We start from the raw sequence: 24,127 nt of genomic DNA, 5'->3' as shown, positions 1-24,127 counted from the left end.
TTAAAAGAGAAGTTGTCCTTTCCCATTCTAGTCCTGTCCTCCCAGCATCAGGTCAGAAAAAAGGGAAGAAGCAGTAAGAGTCCCAAAAATTTGTTCTTCTCCCAAAGAAGGCACAAACAGCAAAAGGATGTTTTCTACTGGGGAAGGACATGACACAGTCCAGAGTGGTCTGTCTGAGGGTGGAAAGGGACGAAGACACTAAAGTGCTCTTACTGTGCCACATGACAAACATTCTGCAATGTAACATGGAAAAGGGTTTCTGTCCCGAGGTAACATCTCTGTGCATCTCCTACAAACATCACCTCTCCCACCCGTGACTCCCATCCTGCTAATAACACAAAGTCACTTTTATGCTAAAGTTTGTAGCCTTGATTAACACAAACTCTGAATTTGCCAAGCTGGCTCACAGAACTGATTTTCCCAGTCCTTTGCTCATGTTGGCTGCTGGTGAAATGGAGCAGTATAGACTCCAGACAAAGAATGCACCCATCCTTCACCCACACACCACACAAGTGACCAAGGCATTCCCTGAAGAGGAGTCTGAACCATCCTACACATCACAGTGGTACAGACATGGCCAGTAACCACCCAAAAATCCCATGAGAAACCCTAACCTCAGCATTTCCTTTCATTACATGATGCTGAAGTCAGCTCCTCAACATCCCACAGATGTTTAGTCAGCATCTTTTCAAAGTCCTTTGTATGCTCTCAGGTATGTCTTTATTCTCATCACCTGTGAAAGGATGAAAGAACCAAAAAAGGAAGCATTTGATCACTTCATACCATGTAACTTGCATGCAATTTATTTATCCTTCCCAGACTAGGCAGGTAAACTCAACGTTATTGTTTCCTTCACTCCTCTCGCTCAGTGTTTGAATCCTGCAGCCCAGGAACACAGAACAGCAGCAGACTCTTCACAGGTCTCACTAGTTTTTTGATTTTCTAATTCATTTTGTCATTCCTGGGACCCTTGGTCATGCCCTAAGGCTGAATTTTGACTTCAGGTGCAGCAACCATCAGAGCTTGAGTAGGCTGGGCATCAAAACTGAGCCAGGGACCAAGACAGGGAAATATTATTTCTCTATTAATATGTTAATGACCCTGTCCTGATTGCTGTGAGCACCAAACGATTTCCCTCCCAGTCTGAGAGATGGAAGAAAACTGACATGTCCATTATTCTGCACAATAATGCTGTCATCAGCCTTAAATTTGGGCTGCTTTTGAAAGGAGTTATTACTCTGTAAAAATGAAGCACAGTGGTGCTGCTGCTCTCTTAATTACCATCATTTGGTTTATGAAAAAATACCATGCCATAAATATAGCAAAAATGGTGGTTTTCTGAGGCTTCCCTTCAGAATCCCTCAATTTAATCAAGGCACAGGCAGGAAGGCTGAAGAAGAGCCTGTAGGGAGCTGATCACCTGCGACAGTGCCAAAATCTTCATCAGCTGCAGCAGTTTAAAACTAGAACTTTCCAATTTCAAGGAAGGCTTTATGATACTCTGAGGTGTAGGGCTCCTGACTGGAATTCCTTTTCCTAACAGGCTATAGGCTGCCTGGTACTCTTCCTTCATACTGCTGCTGGCTTCTAGCATGTTTAATCCTGCTTATATGAGGGGCAAAACTCTGGAGGATTTCTAACACTAAAGACAGAGATAAAATAAGAAATAACAATAAACAAATAATGTGCTGAGCATTTAAAGAATAACCAGAGATTACTCACTCTGACTTATTCTGAGATAAGAGATGAAACTTGCTATAGGATTGTAAGGTTGCTCTGCACTGGCATCACCTGAGCCAGGAAATAGCCTTTTCCTTTATGGACATAGTTAAAATAATTATATTGATTGATTTTTAAACCATTTTTCTAGTCAATGGATTAGTTCTGTTACAATGTATTTCAGCTTTTGTTATGGTGATGCAAAATGCCCTCATTTGTGATTTATGAAGAATTTAGAATAGGTTATGAGTTTAAGTGCAGTAAAAACAAACAAAAAAACATATTATAAGAAAGAGCAAAGCAGGCCACAGGGACACATACAGCAGTTTTCCCAATGACTTTTGTAGGGAAATGCTATTAAAATTGATAACTGATCACACACTATGTGTATATGCTGCCTTTTAACAAATTTGAGCACATTTTAACAGAAATGCTATGGTCTGCAGTGACCTGCTGGGGTACAAAACAAACCTATGGCTGCTGGCTATGGGCCAGGTAAATTCAAACCATGTGACAAGGACTCTTCTACATTTTATTAATTTTTTTTTTTTTTTAAATCCCAGGATTCTTTAAGAGAAAAATCCTTTGCAGATCTCCCAGGTACAGCTTGCCTTAGTGTAAGAAATGTGCTGTGACACTAAGCTGATGTAAATCAAGGCAAATTCACTGATTAATGAGTGATGCTATTTAATATTATTTATCTTATTGTTTCTAGGCTTTGAGAAGAAATTATTCAGATTCTTGTTTTAGGTCTGTTATAGCCTCATTTTTACAATAGTCTAAGAACCCAAGATTTCCAGGTCTGGTATTATGTGTTTTAACATGGCATTTCTCCAGCATTTTCCACTTCGCGTGTTAGTTCATGACTGAACTAACACCACAGCAGAGAGTCAAAGAATTACTGCTGAAATACACTGTGACTTCAGCACAGGCTAAGATTATGCATGGGTGCTTGGAATAAATCACTCTTGGCAGCTCCTGTAGTATTTGGTGCTGTTCCCAACACCTCCATTCCTGGGCTGATGTAGTTAGAGGGCACACAACTGGCTTAAACTCCTACAAGTGAGTGCAAATGCTTTATTTAAAGATCAGCCTTGGACTATTAAAAAAAAAAAATCAATTACAAAAACCTTTTACCTTGACTTTCACCTGGACTGACAGCTGACAGTCTCAAACTGGAGTTGCCATTCCACATGGTATCTCACATCTTTGTGTGTATGTACATTCAACAATTTCCCTCATGTATAGGAGGAACATCAAGGAGTCCAATTCCTATGATCCTGTTAGGGTCAGTCAGCTGTCACTTCCTCAGAAGTCTTTCCAAGGAATGAGAGGGCACAGAAGGCAGCCCCCCAGGAGGGCTTTGGCTGCTCCAAAGACTGCACAGAAATCTCAGCAGAGCTGGAATATACTTGGAGGTTCCGAAGATTTCTAGGGGCTGCTACTGCCACAGGAGGAATACAGTATGTCAGGAGTTTTTCCCCACAAAATGGGAGCCAGAACTGCCTGACTCATCACAAAACAGGCATTACCATAGAAAAACCATGAGGAAGTGAGAAGAGTTTTTCTGGGAGTCTGCATTTCTTCCCATCCAGTCAGACAGCTGAGCTAGGACTTGCAGAATAATACCAAAATTAACTTCACCACACAAAGAGAAGATAATAATTATGTGATTATTACATTATTACATTATGCAAGGGTGATTATTAGATCTTTTAAATCCAAGTCCTCAAACCTTGACAGGCTTCAGGTGGGCTTTTGAGAAGCAGCAACTTCTGCCTCATTCCAGTCAGACCCTTATTCTGATCCCAATCCCAATCTCTACCTTATGCTTATAAACACTGTATCTTGTGCCAGCAGCCTGAAGATCTATGTGATAAGTCATCTTTCTCTGCAAAGTTTCTGTTTTTCACCTTCTCACCCATTCTGCAACTTTCTTGCAGCTACTGCTGGATCTGGCTTTGATTTTAAAATAATTTGAAAATGTACATTAATTAAATTGAATGATCAAAAACTTCACAGCTTTTACGAGATCTCCTTGTTTCTGAATTAGCATTATGAAAATGCAAAAAACCCCCAAAACCCTCATAAGGAAACCCCAAATCCTAATTTTAACCGTGATTCGATTTTGATATCTGTTCTCAATCAAGCCTTTGATTGATTTGCCACCAGTGAAATTAGGTTTCCTCCTGTAACTGACAAAGCTGAAGATGGGGTGAGAAGATGCTTCAAAACTCCTTTTAAAAATTAAAGAAAATCCTCAATGATTCCTAACATCCATCTTAGTACACTATATATCATCTTCCTTTTGTTCATACTGACAAGTAATATAGGTTGAAAACTCAGAATGAAGTAAAGTTATCCCAAGGTCTATCCAGTTAAAATGTTTTTTAAGAAATGAATGAACAAAAAATGAAGTGTCCAAGCAAGGAGGAGATTTCCTGGGCATCCAGAGTCAGTCTAACACTGATCCTGCTGACTCCAAGCACAGAAATAGGAGGCTGAGGGGGAACACTTTGGAAATCCCACTACAGCACACAAATTTTGTGGTGGAAACATACAACGGATGTCTGTCAAAACCAGAATGAAAGAATGCACTCTGCATTTCAAGGCTTGAAGGAAAGAGCTTTTATGGGCTGAAAATAAACGAATAGAAAGTAAATTTGGCGAACCAAATTGGAGAGGGGTGGATTTTTGTTTGTTTGTAATTGGCATGGCTTTTCAATGGAGGAATCTGGAGAATATTAACAGTTATGCCTAAATCTATGCTGGAAGCCTTTCTGTTATTTTAGAGAAAAAAACAACCTCTTGCCAAAACCTGTAAACTGCTTTTTAAAAAAGGAAAAGAACAAAAAAAAAAAGCCCCTTCAAAATGGAATATGGAATTTGCAATTCTCATGGCAGGGGATCATCAGCTCCAATTAGTCCCTGGCAGAGGAATCTGAGCAACGGCGATAGACTCGGTGCATCCAAAAATGTTTAGTCTAGACTAAACCTTGCTGGAATTCTCTGCAGCCCTCAGCCCTTTGGATCCCTGACAGCCATCTCTACTGGCCACAAACAAGAACACAGCATGGATCTTGTTCCAGGCTTCCTACCCAACTCCCCTTATCTAGTCCCAGAGCTATTCCCCTTCCCAAATCCACAGGCACTCAGGTAAAAAGCTGTTGATGGCTGCAACTATTTGAAGGCTGGTCAATGAACATGGGTAATGCTCCTCTCCATACCCCTAATCATCAGTGCAGTGAGCATGTTAGCCAAACCCAATATAATAATCCCAGAAAAACACATTCATCTGCCTGACAGCAGCCAGAAACCACTGTTGCCAAAGCGAAAAGAGTCTGGAGCTGCTCTTTCTAAAATACTCTCAGCACAATTAATTCTGAAGTATGCTCTGAAAATGTGGAACGTGGCCCATCTGTCACAGCTCCTCGTGTGTATTTAATGATTAGTGAGAGGGAGGAGTATAAACTCAGTGTTTCATCTCCAAACCCAGCTTCCCTGTGCAGAGGATTCAGCCAGTAATCAAGAATTTCATCCTTTCCCAAACTCTATTCTAAGTGGCATCTTCAACAGAAAAGAAAGTCACCAACTAACTCCTTTGTCACCAGCCCCATCACAACCATCACCACCATCACAATAAAGTAAAGTAAGACTGGAGTATTAGTTTTCTTTCTTTATACTGGAAATTGGCCACTGGCATTAGCAGAGATAATCCAGTACTTCCCTGGAATGCATTCCTTCAGCAATACAAAAAAAAAGATGATATGTCAAGTGTGAATACCTGGCAGCCTTTTTTTACACATATTGCTTGAATGGCAATTCAGAGCCAGCTCCAAGTTTTCCAGCACCTTTTCTCCTGACCCTAAGTCCAATTTAATGATTACCACACACTAGTGAAGTTCTGCTGACTCAGGTCCAGACCTGAAATCCAAGAATACACACATTTAGATCAATCTATGGATTGAGCTACATGAACTGAGAGGTCTGAGACTCGGCCTGTCCACTCAGAGACAAGCTGTTGCATCCAGCTCTCATTTATAATTGTCCAGGACTTAAAATATTATTTTTCTTTCAATTCCAACAGCAGCTTGGTCTGCTACATAAAGGCAGGCTGCTGTTTCACACACAGCAGGTCCATGCACTTAACCAAATGGCCGGGACCGTTTTGCCAAGGATGCAAGGAAGAAATAACACACAAGGACACACAGGTTTATAGGAACGGTCTCTTAAACCTGTGGCAACTTTGATAAGAGTAGTACTAGATCAGTACTGATTTTTGGGAATTTTATCCTTCAAGAGGGAAAATAATTTTCACTGGATGCACATAAATCATTGTACTTTTTGTGTTTGTACCAATCCATGAACTTTATCTGTGATAATTTCCCAAGATTATGCACTAAAGAGCTTAGATAATTACATGTATAAAATATAAGTAATATATAAATAAAACAATCCCTGAATTTCAGCATCTTGACAGATGCATTTATTTCATCTATGGAATGCACTGATCTGCTCCCATTGAAATGTGTCACCAGGTGGCCACAAGAATCCCAGTTAATCAAGGAGCCACATCTAAATACAGTATCACAGCAGCCACCCATCACTATCTCTAGAGAAGACAGAACAGATGTTTTAAGGGATTCTCCTGGGATTTAAGAGTCCTTGAAAGAAAAAATAAAAGTACATCTTGAAGCAATCAGGATTGTAAATTCTAATTTAAAGATAACCATTGGCAAATCAAATCTATTAGTTAAATCTATTAGTTTCCTAAGGAAACAATGCCTAATTTTCTTAGGCTCTATGCACTTATCCACTTGTCCCAGGTCAGGACAGCTTTCATAGGCAGCTGCTCTCATGTCTCTGGAACAGACTCTGCCTTCTTTTTTGTACTGGTGCTGCACCCCAGTCTCTGCTCACACCTACCCCCATACACGTGGCGCTCAGAGAACATCTTATTCTAGAAATCATGAAGGTTCAGAGGGATCTTTGGAGCCTGCCACATAAACATTGAATTTAGCATTATTCAGCATTGTTCCTTTATCAGCCTAAAAAGCGGGATAAAAGAGATGTCGTATGATTCAAAAACCTCCAAGCTTTCTTGAACAGTCAACAGATCCTGAGAAGGTACACAGAGTTCAAATGAATTAAGAACTGGAGTTCATATTCTCCTGAAAAGCAAAACCAAAATGACAAATAGTGCCTTTGAAAACTGAAGGAATGCAGGAAACCAGGAAGGCTACTCCTCTTACACTTCCAAGGCTTTAAAACCAGTTGTTAGAAATCTTCTCACCAGTAATTTCCAGCATGATTTCTCACTGAGTAAATTTAATCCTGAGTCAATTCCTAAATTACAGCTTGATAAAATACCTGTAACAAAGATAAAATAGCTTAAAATCTGCCATAAGCCTTAGAATTACATTTTCCATGGAGCAATTGGAATGTCCAGACCAACATGAATATACTTCCTTGTGGAGTGTCTGTAAATTGGATTGAAGATAAGCTAAAACTGGCCTCACACCATTCAACCAGGTTCTGGTATTTGCTTTATCTCTGCAGCAAAATCCAGAGCACTGGAGAAGGAATGGGCCTTATCAGTTTCTCTTTGAATCCCTGTAAATAACAGTTATCTTTCCACATGGAACACGGTGCTTTAAAAATAGAAGAGAAGAAAACAGGTTTTTCCTACAGTCCTGGCACAGGTGGGGTCCCTCTCAACATAAGACTTCCCACATTCCCACCCTATCTATGTTCAGATGTCAACAGGATCGACTCACCATCATATTCCAATAATACTTCCAGAAGCAGACAAAAAGCCTGACTCACTCCCCTCTTCATTCAGTACAGAAACATTCTTGCTGTAAGGTTTGGTTAAAGGCCAGTGTTTATAGACTTTGAAACAACAACAGTAACAAAGCCGTTATCTGACTCCAGCCATAGGAACATCCCGAATGCTAAACACAGTGAAAAGGGGCCTCCTAATAGCAATAACATCTGCTCTTTATAAAATGACATTTTTGTGCCAGCAATGCAAAACATGAGTGTAATGCAATGGCAATGCCACTAGTTTCATGTTGATTATGGAGAAGCTCCCAAAGTCCAAGTAAACCCATGCTTTAAGTTCTTTATTTCTGACTTGGAGCATTGTGGTCTAGTGGAAGGTGTCCCTGCCCATGGCGAGGGTCTGGGATGAGCGGGGCTCCAAGATCCCTCCCATCTCAACACAAATAATTTTAGGATTCTAAGATGTCAAGCAGTCTGGCTCTAAGCAAACACAACAGCAGATCCTTGTGAAATGTCACTGCTTTGCTGCTGGACCAGGTACAAATCCATCAGAGGGAACAGTGCATTGCAAGCTCTATGGAGGCACGATCATTCCTGACCATGCCTCATTTCCTTTCAACAGGCTCTGGATAAATTTTCTTTCCAAAATGAAGATTCTAACCAATAGGGATAATGCCTCATATGACACACCTATGGAAACCAGGGACATGGTCCCTCCAAAAACCAGTGCCACTGTCCAGACTGGGAATAAACATCCCCAGATGCAGAAGCCTTACTAACCTTTTTAATATAAGAGTATAGCTTCGTTTCCTCCATGCTACTTAATTCTGTTCTGTGTTTATAGGGCTCCTCAGCAGGGAAGAGGTCAAAGAAAATGAGAATTCATTCAGGGAATCGTTTCATTCTCACGGAGTGTTTAACAGAATGGGGTGGAAAAAGATGGAAATGGATATTCCCAGAGGAACAGTGATGTAATACTCTTGCACCCACTGATGAGTATCTCAAGAATAAAATCCTCAGCAGGAAATATTAATTTTTCTCTGGCCAAACTGAAGTGGTTACTCTTTTGAGGACTACAAGGTCCATAATTCGGAATGAGATTTCTTTCATGCTCTTTTTTTTTTTTTTTCTTCTTTTACAGTAAATATGCAAAATAGATACTTAATATCTGTTGAACTCAATAAGCTCATAATTTGAAGGATTTCTCATGTTCACCAGCACATTTCTGAATCTATTGCTTCACACTAGCCCGGGCAGAATTGCCATGCCCTGTCTTTAAGGTAGCTCAGGGTGCTCACATTCCTTCACTGCAGCTTTGCTGAGGAAAAGGACAAGAATTTAAAAAACATGCTTTACTTCCTAAGAAAAATTAATTTCACACAAGGGGAACTTGGGGTGTGGATTCCCTGTAGAAGGTGCATTTCATTTAAAACAAGTCAGTTCAGATGAAATAATCAGGATTCTCCATATTCCTTTGTGGCAAAGAGTGAGGAGAATGGTTAAGCAAATTTAGAGTCAAGAAATGAACTCTCAAAGCTCTGACATGTTTTTTCAAAATTAGCATAAAAATCAGACAACTATCAAATCAGTCATTTTTTAGATTTATATGGGCATAAGAAACTGCAATTTTTCATTGTTCCTGTGACTAACTTCAAAAAGACTCATGCAAGCAAGGTGTTCAGAACAGGACCTGCCCTGCCAGGTGAGGTTTTGCAGGGATTCCTCAAGCAGCAGCACTACACAAACTCTTAGTGCTAAAGCTCCTTGGTTTGTCTGGATAAAGCTCTTCAAGGGACATTCCAAGGAATGTCTTCTGACCTCAAAGCGAAAGAAGAATCAGATGTAAACTGGTTTGATTTGCTGTTGTGGCTCCTGGCATACAAAAAACCCATTAGGACGCCTGCAGAACTACCCACCTCCCTAAAACTGGGACATTCCAAATCATGGTGTTCATTCAGAGGATATTCTGAATGCTCCCTTCAAACCCCAAAAGACTGGCAAATAAAATCATAAAATGCTTCACTGTACAGATGGACTAAGGGAGATTGGAGAAGTTCACAAATTCAACCAATTTTCCTCAGGTTTGCAAGCCATGCCTCCACACTGCTAGCCCTTCCCAGAAACTCCAGCGTGTTGTCATGGGAGGAGAGGAAGGAAAAACCTGGCTGAATTAAAACTCCAACCAACTAAACCACACTAGAAGAAAAGCCCTCCTTCTGCTTCTCCTGCTGATTCCATTAGGAAGCAGCCAACACATCACATCCTGTTCCTGGAGGACTTTACTTTCACAAACTGTGAGATCCATGACCACTCTTACCTCTGTCAATATAACAGTACATCAAAAAGGATTATCACAATGCTGTCTTTCAAAATCTTCTCCTAAAAATGGGAGGGAAATGAGCATTTTTTGGGAATGTCAGTCACTTCTGAGAAAAAAGAATTCCTCCCTGATAACGTGCACTCAGACCCTGATGCAATCAAAGTGATTACACGTCCACAGCTCCTCAGTGTCTCTGGAAAATGGACAGGTCTATACTTTCTGCCAGAATTCTTCCCCTTATCGTTTGGTAGGAGGAGACTCAAATCCAGGCAAAATGAACCAGCTTTTTATTTCTGAATATAGTTCCAGAAATTCTGAAATCTCTAAATTAAATAGATTTTTCGTGGTTTCTACAAAAAGCACCCTTAATTTATAATAGTTAAATTCATGTACAGATACTTCTAAAAGCAACAAAATTCAACCATTCAAAAAACAGAAAAAAAAAATTGACGTTCTTAACTGCAAAAACCAAATTATTTAAAACCAGATGAAGTGCTTTTAAATAACTTTGGGAGTCATGGTTTTTTTGTCTCTACAAGCCTCGAGCATGGGAGGTTTGCCTGTGGTGTGAGTCCCTGCAAGTCACATTTAGCTGCAAGAAATCCATGGAGTTTAGTTGCTTATCTTAGATTGTCCAGACTGTCATGGCCTGGAAACACACAGAGCAGTTTTGCAAGATCCAATTTTTCAAATGAAAATTCCAGCACTGACTGTGTTTCAAGCTGGCTCTCCAGCACAGATTCTTTTGTATTGTTTTAATAGTTTGAGTTTCAGCTGAATACTGGAATTTTAAAAGAGTACTGCAGAATTGAAAATTCTGCTTGAAAATCAGAAAGCCCTCAGATTTGGGTGTGATCTGAGCGGTGACAAAAACAAAACAAAACTCGTCAACTTCCCAGTATTTTCCCCTGTCATTTCACTTCCAAGCTCTGCTTCAGGGCTGAAGAATTTATCTTAACATGGTGATGCCATTTCGCACCATAAATACTTAAAATATTTCAGGCCCCAAGAGCTGTCAGCAGACTGACAATCTTCTAAAGGCAGGTCTGAGAAAAATTGGTAGTCCTCAATGCATACCCTCTGTATGTATCCTTAACAGTATTTCTCCCCCATTATAACAGGATTCTACCAGATCAGAAGAAATTATTTGGAAATTATATACTTATACACAAACAGAAACCCAGATAATGGAGGTTTTTCCATGATTCATGAAAAAGAGGTCAAAATGAAAAGAAAGTATTTTTGACTTAGACGTCTCAAAAATCCAGCAGCAACCAAAGGTATCCAGCAACAAAGAATCCAAGTATTCTCTTTGCTGCAAAAATATGAATTAATAGGCTTTACTGAGCAGGCAAAGCTGCATTTCAACAGCTAAAATTTTACTGTACCTTTGGAAAAAGGGCTTCAGTTGCACAGGGTTACAGCCAGGTCCTTTCATCTCCAACCCAGAAGGCACAACTCCATAACAGGGCAGTTGCCAGAAACAAACTGCAGAGGCAATATGTCCATAAATAAAACCATTGGGATTCCAGGAAAACATATTTTACAGTAAATAGCACCGTTTGCAAGCCTCTTTTCAAATGATGAAGCTCTACTCTGAGGATATGTACAAGTTACACGTGCACCTATACCAGAAGTGTTGGAGGAACTTGCCAAGTTGTGTTAGAAAATATGGCTGAGATAATTATCGAGGAAACCCATCTTTAAACCATCTCTGCAGCACAGAACACATCCAATGTCTTCCCCATGCATAATCCCTCCACCTGCTTCCCATCTCTCAGGGACTCTTGAGTGTGTGACAATATGAAGACTGAGTAGGAGGGAAGGCAGGGTTTGTGTTCAGGCATCCTGCAATCCCAATAAAACCCAAGCCCTGGAGACATGTACCTGTGGACAATTTCAGGGTCACTATTGATCTGTAAAGCATGAGAAGACAGGCTGGGCAACAATCATAGAGGCTGTTTGAAAAATTCTTTCCTGCATACGTGAACACCAAGGTGGCAAAAAATAAACAACAAACTGCTACTTAAAGTTAATAGTTTTGAATATCTTAAGTTAGTATTTTAGAACATCAAGAAATTTTTCCAGACCTTTTTCTACTGACATTAAAACTACTTGTTAGCCAATTTTTGTATGTTTTGCTGGAGACAGAACTTCAGGCTGCTTGGGAATAAAGGGGAAGAACAACAACAAGGCTAGTGCACTTATAAAGGAAAGCTAAGTGAGATTTTAAGTCTTCCCTAAGTATTTCATGAGGCTGGATTTTATCGTGTTGAAAAAAATACTATCCCATTAGCATCTCTGGTTTGGCAATACAGACTGGAACTGGGCATCAGACAGAAGGGTAAGAACTGAAAGGGCACCGTTTTCCACAGGAAATTAGGTACTTCAGCTTGGGCAGTGAAAGGAGCCTGGTCCACACCTTCTTGTGTGCCTGGCAGCTGCTGGAAAGCACCCAAGTATCATCTCTCACTCATGCAAATGGTCAGAGATCACAGCAGCAGCATAAACCATCCTTGAAATTCACCCAATATGCAGCAAAAAAAAATCTAAAAAAATTTTAAAATTATAATTTTTTAACAAAGAGTTAACAAGAGTTCCACAAGAGTTTCCCTTTCTGCAGCTGCCAGGATAAATTTCCCCTTTAGGCAGATGGTCCAAAACCTGAGCCCAACAGTTCATGAGGAATTGCAGCTTGACTCGAGCATACAGTGAAAAAAACACCCGGAGAAACCTGCCCAGGGAAATTAATCACTCTCAGCACCTTTGCAGAGCCATCTATCTGAAGTCTATCCCTTCAGCCCTGACCTACATACTGCACACACAGCCCTTCAAAAACAATTTGACACTTAAATCAAAACTCCTCAGCTTCCAGCTCCCTCCCCGCACTCCCAGCGGACCAAGGGCCAATTGGCCACCCTTGAAATAAGGATATTTAGTGGTGGCCCAGGACACTTGTGGTCTCCTCTGGATTTTTTTGCACCATAGGATTTTCCTGAACTGAAAACTGGAGATGTCACCCAGTGTGGAGCTTGTTACACACCAACGGTGTTTCAAAGCATGTAAGAAAGGTGGTGGGCAATGGACAGGGATTACTTAAAAATAATCACAGTCCTGGAATGGTTTGGGTTGGAAGGGAGCTAAAAGCTCATCCATGCCATGGGCAGGGACACCTTCCACTAGACTAGGTTGTTCCAAGCCCATCCAAAGCAACAGTGTCACACCCACCTGTTTTTATGGAGTTTCCTTCAGAAGAGGGGCTGCTTAGACAAGAACTTTACCATGCAGCACAGAACCTCTGTAAATTAAAACAAATTTTCCAGTTAAGGTAAAGCAAAGCTGATTAGGGAAACTTTTCCTGATGAATAAGTCAAAGATAATGGGCACAGGACAAAAGGAATTAAGTTTTAAAAGATGAGGGTTTTTTTACTTCAGAGAATGGCAATGTCAGAATCCTGCTATTTAAATTTCTTTTTTAATTTTCCACAATAACACAGAAAATTTACTTGCTTAACACCCCATGCATTGAGCACTTCTGAGCAGTAACAGAAAGACACAACATCACTCTGAGCGACTGTCTTCCAAAGTACAAAGTAACAGCACTTACAGCCCTGGTTCTGTCCAGAGAGGGATATGGGAGATGTGTCACAACATGTGCAGAGGCTTCTTTTGGGAAGGGAGGGGGACTGGAGTGTGTCTCTTATGAATGATGAGACAGTAGAACTTTACACATTTACATTTCCAATTGTGGCCACTGCAATATGAAACAGATATCATAACAGTGTTAGTGGGCAGACAGGTCCACTCCTGGGAAATCACTTTTGCCTCCTTTCAGTTAACTGCATAATCCTGATGCACTAGGACAGAGGAGAGAATACAAGAAAATGGAGTCTGTCCAATGCTCTGTTCACTCACCGTCTCCCTTTTGGTTATAATTTCATTCTTACACTGCTGTTTTGGGATTTTTTACAGAACAATTCCCATTGCTTTACCTTTAACTTGCAGAGAGAAGCTGCTAATGTGCAAAACTTATTGCACCTACAGAAGCTGTTTCCTTTTCTGTCTCACACCCCTCTCCCACAAAAGGAAAGCATTAGTTTAAGCACCAACAGAGCAAGAGCAACGTTTTGCAAAACGGTTTCATTCTCTTTGTTTCACCACTATTAAAAAACGTGTGGCACACTCCATCTGCAGCCCTTGCATTTATTACCTTCTGTGCTGTGAGGAACAGCAGTGTGAGAGCACAGAGTTTTCGTGATGTGGGGAGGGCAGAACACACCATCACCCACACCTACTGCCTACCCCTGCCTGAGTGCCTGGTGAATGTTCCAGTGGGAAGCACTGCTGTTCCATGACAGTGGGACTTGCTGTGAAATTGCTGTGTTCACACAAACAGTGACCTTGCAGATAAAGCCTGGGAAGTGTACAGTACCCTGTGTGCAACATTTTCTATTAAGTACCTTAGGATGAAAGTGCAATAAAATGAAAGTTCTATAAAGAGTTTGGATTTTAATAGCTTCAGTTACTAAGTTCAGTTTTCTGGAGATTTGGCAAGCTTTCCTGGAGTGTACTGGAATATCTGAAACTTCTTTTGTTCTCTTTTTCTATTTTTTTCAACTTAGCTATTTGCAACCATCAATGAATAGTGGCAAAACATGACATTTAGAATTAACCCTGAAATCTTGGAACTATCTGTTGACCAAAAAAACCAAAGCAGAATGTTTCAGTCTTCAAGTAGAGTATCTTTAATCCTCTTTAATAACTAGGTTTCACTGTGTCAACATATTATATTATATCATATCAGTCCCTTGAGGGTTGACATGCTCCAAGAGCACAAGGGAAAGGCTTTTTACTTAAATGTTTCACAAGAATTTTACATGTGTTTATTTTACTGGAATTTGCAGTAATATCTTTCATTAATTACAAGTTATCTGTTCCTTGCAGGAAGTATGAAGGGTTTGGAGGCTACAGACCCAGAGCATTGTGATTTAAATAAAAATTGCACAGTGCTCCTGCTTTTTTTCCAGCCATCAGATGTCTGGATCGACTGCACATTCCAACACTTTGGATAGGAGATTCTGCCTCATGTAATAGCTAAAGGAATGTTCCAGTGTCATTGCTGGGGAGGGTGCAGAGAGACGAATGCATTTAAAAAACAACTTAAAGACCTAACCTGTCTATTTTTCCATGAAGCCACCTAAAACCTTGTGTCTCCTGGGCATGTTTTAATTTCCAGGCAGCACAGTTATGTTCTGCCTAAGGTGGAAGCCCAAATATTTCAATCCACATCATGCTGCTCAGGCAGCCAAATAGCAGGGAGCAGGTCCAAAGCCAGTTTCAATCCACGTGATTTTAAGTGTGCCCATCACCAAAATATGTAAATATAATGGGATACAGACTCTGCCCTTACTCAACTGACATTAGATGTTTCTGCTTTACCTAGTGGAGCTTTTTTAAAATAACTTTTTATTGAAACAGGCTTTTCATCAAAAACAAAACGTAGATGATCTAAATAAAATGTGCAAAAAAATTGGCTAAGAATCTGAAAATTCATTCCTTAAACTAAGAAATATCAATATTTTTGTTGAATTCTGGTCTAATTTGTCTAATTCCTTTGTAGTCTGTTGCCTTGAAATGCCAAAATCAATGGAAATTGCCTGTGAAGTGCAAAAGTTCCAACAGATCAATTCATTTTATCCTTATGAACAGTAGGACCTTTTCAACAGACCTATGTAGTCTAGGAGGAATGAAAGCAAGATGTTGTTCATGAGATTTAAGAAGGCTCTGTAGAAATTATAAAATCTTGACAAATCAAACAACTAATTAGATTGTGCAGGTTTGAATGCCATTCCTCAAAACCTTTTCCTAAGGATCTAATTTCCTACTAGATTTGCTCCAGCAATGATGCAGAAAAGATTATCAATTTCTCTTTACGCTAAAAGCCTTTTCAAATGAGAATCCATGAAGAAGTGTTATGTAAACTGGGGGAAAGCTATTTTTAGGGAAGATGAGGTTGTAAGCCTTACAAAGTTCACCATACAGGATGTGGGATAGTGGTGTTCCAGAGAGCACCTGTGCAAATATCCTAAAACTGTGAGGAGGTGTTGGGTCTGTGAACACACTCATGAGGGGTAGACAATATTTGGTCCGTATCTGATCTGCCATCCCAGCTTCTGCTTCTCCAAGACCAACAGGAAGAATGCTTGAAAAAAGCAGGAATGCAGACAGGTTGCATTCTTTGCAATAATTTTGAAAACAAACCTGCAGTCTAAATAAAATCTCTCTCAAGAACAGCAAAATCCCCAAAGACCAGGGGTATCAGGAGAAGAGATGCTGGTCCCACCTTTACTGGCACCTTTTCCTGTGTAAAGAACATGAAGATGCCAAGTGTCCAAATGTTGCTCCAGGACTTTATGGCAAATTATTAATTGGTTTGGTGCTCAATTTCTAATGTAGCAGAGAAACAAGGTAGTTTGTATTGTATTAACTCACACTTTAAGTCCATTTTCCTTTTATAACGTGTGATTGTTAAGCATTGTTAAAGGTCCTCACCAACTCACAGCTCTGTTCCAGCTCCATCACCAATCCCACACAAAAGGCACTGGTGCATGTGGACAGACCATGAGCACACCAGCGGAGCAGGAATTAGCTCTGACCTGAACCTCCCTGCATTTCCAGCAGCCAGATGCAGCCCCACACAATTTGGCACTGCGTGTTACTGGGCACTGTGCATGGCTCGTGGTGCCACCTGGGCTGGCCTAGTTTGCACCGGGCTAGGAAAATACAGTTATCATATTTTCCAGCTTTACTCGAGCTGATCCCCAGAGTAGCAAAGTTTCCATATAAAGCAAACAGTACTTGTTCCTTGTATCCTGCCAGTCCTTGCAAATGGCACAGCTGAGAGCAGGAGTGTTTAAGTGATGAGTGTCATTCTGAGAAGAAAGGAATAATTTGCTACAAATCTTTTCATGTTTTACCTCAGGTTGGTGTCAGTCTCAGGATAAGCAGATACATCAATCACCCTAAATATAAGAGTAATTTGCATGAAAGAGGTGTATTTTTGATAGTTGAAAGCTGACAAAGAATTTACTATTGATAAAATAGGAGGCATTTTTCTTATATACCCAAGACAAATCAATAGGAAGAAATAAAGATCAGCCTAGTAGTATCTACTATTAACAGAATATCTGATTTGTTTACTCTCTAAAGGTCACATTTCCAACAAACTTTGAATTTCCAGTTGACTGAACTTTGTGGAGGTTCATGAAAGTAAAGAATTTTAATTTTAAGCAGAGCTTAAACCAGCTGTGCCCCCTATGGAAGAGTGGAGGAGATGGCTGACCTGGGCTGAGATAACAGTGGTTCTCATCATATTTAATTGCCAAAAATCATCTAGCACATATCTTACAGAGAAGGGAAGGAGAGGTCACCCTTGGGTTTTCCACTCTGCTTTTCCATAAGATTCCTACTTCCTCTTCCAAAGCACTGTACAGTCTCACTTTCCTGCTGGGTTCCAGCCCCAAAAACTGCACCAAGGAAGGAGCTGCTGAGGGTGTGCAGAACAGGGGGAAGTACCATCAGTCGTGTCATCCCATGAGAAATCCATCCTGGATATACAGTCAGGAGCATATCCATTGGAGATTTTGGGGTGAAACCTGCTACACAAATGCATGTGACTATGGCCAGTGTTTCATTTCAAATGGAACATATTTTTCTAAGAAATAACTGAGGCGCTGGGAAATGCTGGAATTAAGTCAGAGCATGAGATTCATGGAAAGTTGGCCAACCCTAGTAGCAATCTAAGTGAGGGCCAGGTTTGGCATCTAAAAGGATTGTTTTTCACTCTGATAATAGCAGTGAAAATGAAAATTGGTCCATCAAGTCCAAACCTGGCAATGGTTCTCATGGCCCTGGTGGAACACAAGACTTCTCATGGTCTGTGAATGCAACATATGCTGAAAAAGGCAAACAACTGACATTTGATCCCATCTCCAGGTCTGACACAGAAAACTAAAAGCCTCCCATGTGGGTCTTGTTTGAAAAGATAGATGGGAAGGCAGGAGACTGAAAAACTACGTACAAACAATGCTGAGCCCCATCTTGAGTTAGCGACATTTCCATATAGCCATGGTACAAATTCCCAATGGATTTACAGTTCCTGTTGAACACTGGCACCAGCAAGAGAGAACAACATAGTATGGGCCTGGGCCCTGATGGAATTCTGCTGTGGGTTGTATCACGCTTCCTGGGATTAAGTTTGCAATATAGAAAAGCCAAGTATAGAAAATAAAAACTAGGTGTGAGAAATGGTATCTGTTTTCTGTCAGAAAGCCAACCAATACCTGTCACCAGAGTTTGTCAACATTCCCAGGAATTAAAATCAGGCCCACTTGCAAATATTTACAAGCAAGAAACAAACACATAATTTAGAATCAGATATATAAGGTTCATAGACACAGGTATAGTGGGATTACTGCACAGTTACAGGGAATTTCATGAGGACATCCCAAGAAGCTCTTGTCTACAGGAGAGACATGATAACTGTCAATATGGACATTCCCATTTCATTCCATCAACTTAAAAAAAACCAAGAAACCCTGAACACTTACCCCTAAGAACATGTGGGTTGCTCACGGACACCACTCAGTTGCATTGAATTTCCAGGATGAAATTTCTCTTTCATCTTTGATCCCCTTCAAGCAGCTGGAAGCTGCCTGTGAAGTGCAATGGCATCAATGATATGGTTGTCACTGACAGCTCTCTCTTCTGATCTGGGTGACATAAGGCAAGGCTGAAGTGGATGCTGCCAATGCTATAGAGCCACATTTTGAACCTGTTTTTTTCTTACCAAGTCAAGGCAGTGCTAGATTCCAACGGCATGGGGTCTTGTCCAACCCTACATTCCCTGGGAGATAAGAAAGGCATTGACTGTGCTTTAAAAATATACACATGGAACTGCCCAGGTGCTTCAGCCAAGAGCAAAAATGAGACAGAATCAAGTTCTGTTTGTCCATTTACATCCCATCACTGAAAAACTCCCTATACAGACACACAGCCCATTAATCTAGAACAGATAACTGTGATCCAAATGTCATTTCAGCAATCAAACAGGGACACAGCACAAATGATTTACAAAATAAGCTTAATGAAGAAACACATTTGGTCACAGCTGCTGTTCAGACTAGACTGGAAGAAATCCAAAAAACAGAAGGAAGTGAAAGCATTAATAAATTAGAAGGAGAGATCAAGAGCTTGCTTCTGTAAAGAAATCGCAGCTTTGAAATCCAAAATATTTAATCCCAATGATCAATATTTCTTCCAGACCAATGGGAGGCTTCTATAAAGAACACCTGGAGTTTTTGTAGACCAGCAAAAGCTCACCACAATTTCGTGTGTCCTTGAACTGAACCAGCAAACAACAAAACCATGAGCTCATGCTTATGGTGGCTGCTCAAACTACCCACAAGATCAGAGACTTTTCAGCGTGAAGAGGAATATTAGTGACTGAAATTTGTACAGATGGAGCGTTGCCTGTTGTATGAGGGAGGATTGGGGTCAATCTTGTTAGGCATAATAGGACTTTATTTATTAAGGATGAAAAGATTCGGCTCCTACTGCTATGACAGCCGATAAGTGCAGCTGTGGGTTTAACCAAATTCACAGGAGGTTGAATGAGGCTACTGAGACAAACTAGCCAACAAACTTCCAAAGGCTGCTGGAATATTTAATATTCCACCTCGCCTGGTGGATGCTTGCAAAACATAAATGCAATTTCCATTATGAAAAGGATTAAATTTCACACTGCTGCTGGCTTATGTAAGTATTATTGGAACAATCAATCCATATCATCAAGGTGTAAGCTGATCACCAACTGGGATCAGGAAGAAATCCCCTCTGCTCCAAACCCAACAGAGCTACAGTGTTGGATAATTAACAGGATATTGAGGAGAGGCAGATTAACACCTTGCTTTTAAGTATCCAGAAGTGGGATATTAGGCCAGATGGACAGTTATCTGCTCAACTAATGCAACTTTACTACTCTCAGAAAAAGACACTATTGCTCAACAAAAATTCCCAATTATTCCTGGGTTTGGTGCCATATGAATCACTAACCACTTAAACCACTGACATTTCAGTGGTTTTACTACAATCTGTGGCTCCTGGGATGTCTCAAAGTCAGGATCTCTCTTGCCACCCTCAATAATCACGACTGCAAACCAGGAAAAACACATCTCTGATTGCTATGGCGAAGCCATAAACAGATTCCTGGGTCCCAGGATGCAAAGCCTTGGCCTGAAGCCTTCTGAAATCCAGCTGGATTATCGTACATTACAGTTACTGCTATTCTACTCCAAAAAGCAAGTCTGAGTTGTCTAAGAGAGAAAAGTAGCCTTTTATGAGATGTCTGTGTCAAAGAACTTCGAGAGAATAAGACCCAGTGAGTATCCAGCCCACATTAAATCATTTTGGCAACAAAACTGATGAAGAAAAACACAATAAAAATGCTGCAAAGAACTTTTCCAAATGTTTCTTTGAAAGAATTTGTACACAGCCAAGAGCTGCTGGTTCCACACCAAACTCCTAGGCCAATCTATTATTTCTTTTCTTTCATTTTCTAAAGACTTTATTGGTACCTCTAAATTTTCAAACCTTTTATAAGGCAAAGAGAATGTCTTGCCAATGACTTTTCCTCTACAGCTTTGCAAGTTTTGTTTCTAGTGCTTTGCCATTATTTTGAAGTATTTAAGGTTGCAAGATCTTCAGATTTTGCACCATTTAACAGTGGCAAGTCTCTGCTAAATGCCTGATACGGCAGTGAAACAGTTATCAGCTTAATTATTTACACAAAGACTGTAAGGGAAGAGTCACCCAAGTAGAAATGAAAGCCACCTACCTAAGAACTCCATGGCTGCTCCCCTGCACTTGATACAATAGAAAGCAACTGCAGTTCTTGTTTCTGAAAAGAGAAATGTGTTAAAGATTTCAATTCTACCTTCTCAACATGGGAGAAGAACCAGTAAGGTTGATTCTTCCCAGAACCATCTCACTGATATTATTGCTAATCACCACCTATTTCCTTCATGTTCATTTTAGACAACTGAATGGAGCCATTCTGTGTTTTAAAACAATAAAACTGAAGCCAACCGCTAAAACTTCCAGCTGCTTAAATCTTTCTTGGCTGTTCAGTTCCAATGAGAATTTCCCATACATGGGTTTTGAGTGGTAATAAAACTACCAAGAGTTCATCAAGATTCTGGTTCTATTTTGTCCCAATAATGTTTGCCTTTAATTCTGTGTAAAACGGGACAGGAGATTTCAGGCTACATTGGCTTCTGGAAAACCTATTTTTTTTCCACCTTAGTACAAAATAAATACCTGCTTACTGCTACTTTATCTGAAAAAATGTTTTCAGAAAAATGCTTGGGAAATATTCAAATAATGTCACGTAATGTAAGACTTTTCCAGGATATCCTGGAATTTTTAGAAAGCTGCAAGCTGTTCTGGGTCACACAGCCTACAGCAGGCTGTGAAATGTATAGAGAGAAAGGCATCATGTATACAGTGTTGGGAAAGCTTAGCTTTTAACCACTGTGGTGGATGAGAATAGGACAAGCAAAATTCATTTCAGAAGATGAAAAGCTGAAGTCAGGTCACACTTGAGCTGCACTGAACTTCCTCAGCACTTTTGAGAGCTGTCCTGAGCAGTTCCTAAGCTGTGTGTGCCTTCCCTGAAGCAGTTTAGAAGTTCTTCAGAGGACATGCTCATACATTCCCCTGAGACTGGGCTCGAATAAGTGGAATTCTGCTCCCTTCCCATAAATCCCTGATGTACAACAAAAGACATCTTGCAGGGTTGGGAAAAAGTGTTTTTTACCAAAAAAATCCTATTGTTTGTTTGATTCTTGTGGTTTACTGATGCTGGCTGGAGTTTGGGGACAGCAGTAATTCCATAGGCTCTAAATCAGCCATTTGGCGGGCTTGGAGGCTGCTCTTACAAGGACATCCAGGAACCTCTAACTACATTCTAAAGCAGAAACTCTTTCACACAAAAAATATTTCAAAAATCAAGAATGCTTTCATTAACACCCTGTGCTAATCTGAATTCAGGCTCTCTCAAGGATTAGGAATGCCAGTACAATTCCATAGCAAATGCTGGAAGCCAGCCAAAAAAACTCTGTGCTGCAAGTTGATACAGTAAATCTGTAGATTCAATATATCTAAACTCAAACTCTCAGTTTTGCAATAACATAAGATGCCAAAACACTTTCGCTGGAAGTGTCCAAGACCAGATTGGATAGAGCTTGGAGCAACCTGGGCTAGTGGAAGGTGTCTGTGCCCATGGCAGGGGGATGGAATGAGATGATCCTTCAAGGTCCTTTCCAACCCAAAACATTCTGTGATTCCATGAGAGAGCTTACTGCTTACATTTCCTTTGAATTTGCTAAAAATCAGAAGAAGATGGTATACATTTTATAATTGGGTCAGCATAATAAATACTGATTAAATTAATAATGGTTCTGTAAGGCAAACATTACACTAACAAAGAACTTGAGTCCACTACTCCCCAGACCACTGTTATTTTTCTAAAGAATTGTTAGTTTTGGAAGCACTTACAACACCCATCATATTTTTCGGAAACAGAATAACATTTCTTCTATCCTTTATTGGACAAGACAAAAAATAACAATCCTAAAGAGGTGTGGCCAATAAAAATAATCTGCTATCTTTGGCTAGAGTGTGAGGAGGCAGCTCCAGCAATCAAGCCAGGTCCCCAGGGTGGAAAGAAGAATTCTGTCTCTTACTCACTTTCCAGGTTATTCCAGATCCTGAATTCTGGCAGATCTAGTAAAGAACTGCACTTGATGACACCTATAGTTTCAAAGCCAAGTCTTCTCTCTCTGCTACATCATAACTCTCCACAGCAAGGAGAAATTCCTGACTTTTCACTGACACCTGGCATTTACTTGTCATCCATGGGCTCACTCACATTGGTACTAAGTCATCTCTAAGGTCCCTTCCAACATAAACTAGCCTATGATCTTAAGAGATAGATTATTTTCTACAGAAATGTACTGCTTTTAAAAGGAATTAATAATAATAATGAAAAAATACATAAACAAAATCTCTCCCTGAAATCCTCACTCAACTACAGGCTTACACCAGCTATTGGCCTACAAGACAAACATTGCTGAACCACCTTTTATTTTAAGTTTTGAACTGTATACTGAACCAGTTTAAGACATGTAAATGATTAATCATAATACATAAAAGAATATATATATATCGACATCAAAATATATATAAAGAAATACAGAGCACCTTGTATCTATTTTCTCCCCTTTCAATGTATATCAAACTGTTCTTAATTTCCAACTCTTATCATCTCCTCTCCTTTTTCTTAAAATCTGCAAATCTCTCAGGCAGGTTCTTTGTCCTGCTGAAGTCAGAGAAATATACTGACTAAAAGGTCCTTTCCAAGTTTCTCATTCCCCATTAACTGCCATAGCCTTTCCCCCAAGATATTAATTTATTTACAGAGACATGTGAATTACAGCACTTCACAGTGCTTTAAATAATTGTTACTGCAGAGACATCAGCCAGACAAAAAGGTAAAACCTTGGCTGCGATAGTTCTGCCTCATCACAACAAGATTTAATTGCTGCGTTCTTTCTGGACAGTGGTAAAAACTCAGAGCTGGGGAAGGATGTAAATATCTTGTCTGGCTGACCTAAGTACTGATGTAGAATACATTTGCTAAATGTTCTAGCAGAAGTTAGAAAATAGCTTGGAATGGCTTGGAAACTGCTCTGTATTAGAGATAGTAGAGAAACAGCTTCATGATAATCAGAAAAATGTTTACATCCTTAATACATGGAAATACATGGAGCATGACTGGTTGAAAGATAAAACCTGCAATTTTGAATTTATTTACTGACCTGAATGTAAGAGAGTATTTTCTATTGCAACATTCACAGTCAGGTGACATGCATAAAACAGATGTGTCAGCACTTCCCCTCCAGATGTTTGCTGTCCCTGCTCACCTCTTGCCTGGCTCCCTCCCACCTGAGACAAAGCCTCTCCATGGCTTTCTCCTCCTTCTGCTGCATCTTCTAGCCCATCCCTTTCCCACCTGAACAAACACAGTTTATTTCTATTCTGCAAACTGTCAGAATAACTACTGATTTCCCTACTCGTCTAGAGCGACTCGGGCGGGAAGTTGATCTTGGATGCACCAAAATACGTCCAAAGAAAGGCTGTAAGTCATGGTGCTGCTTTCACGGATACAGAGAAGGCAGCACTGAG

Source organism: Sylvia atricapilla, chromosome 4 (assembly GCF_009819655.1).
Source record: "Sylvia atricapilla isolate bSylAtr1 chromosome 4, bSylAtr1.pri, whole genome shotgun sequence".
NCBI lineage: Eukaryota > Metazoa > Chordata > Aves > Passeriformes > Sylviidae > Sylvia > Sylvia atricapilla.
The sequence above is the reverse complement of the archived record's forward strand: the minus strand, read 5'-3'. Positions refer to the sequence as shown.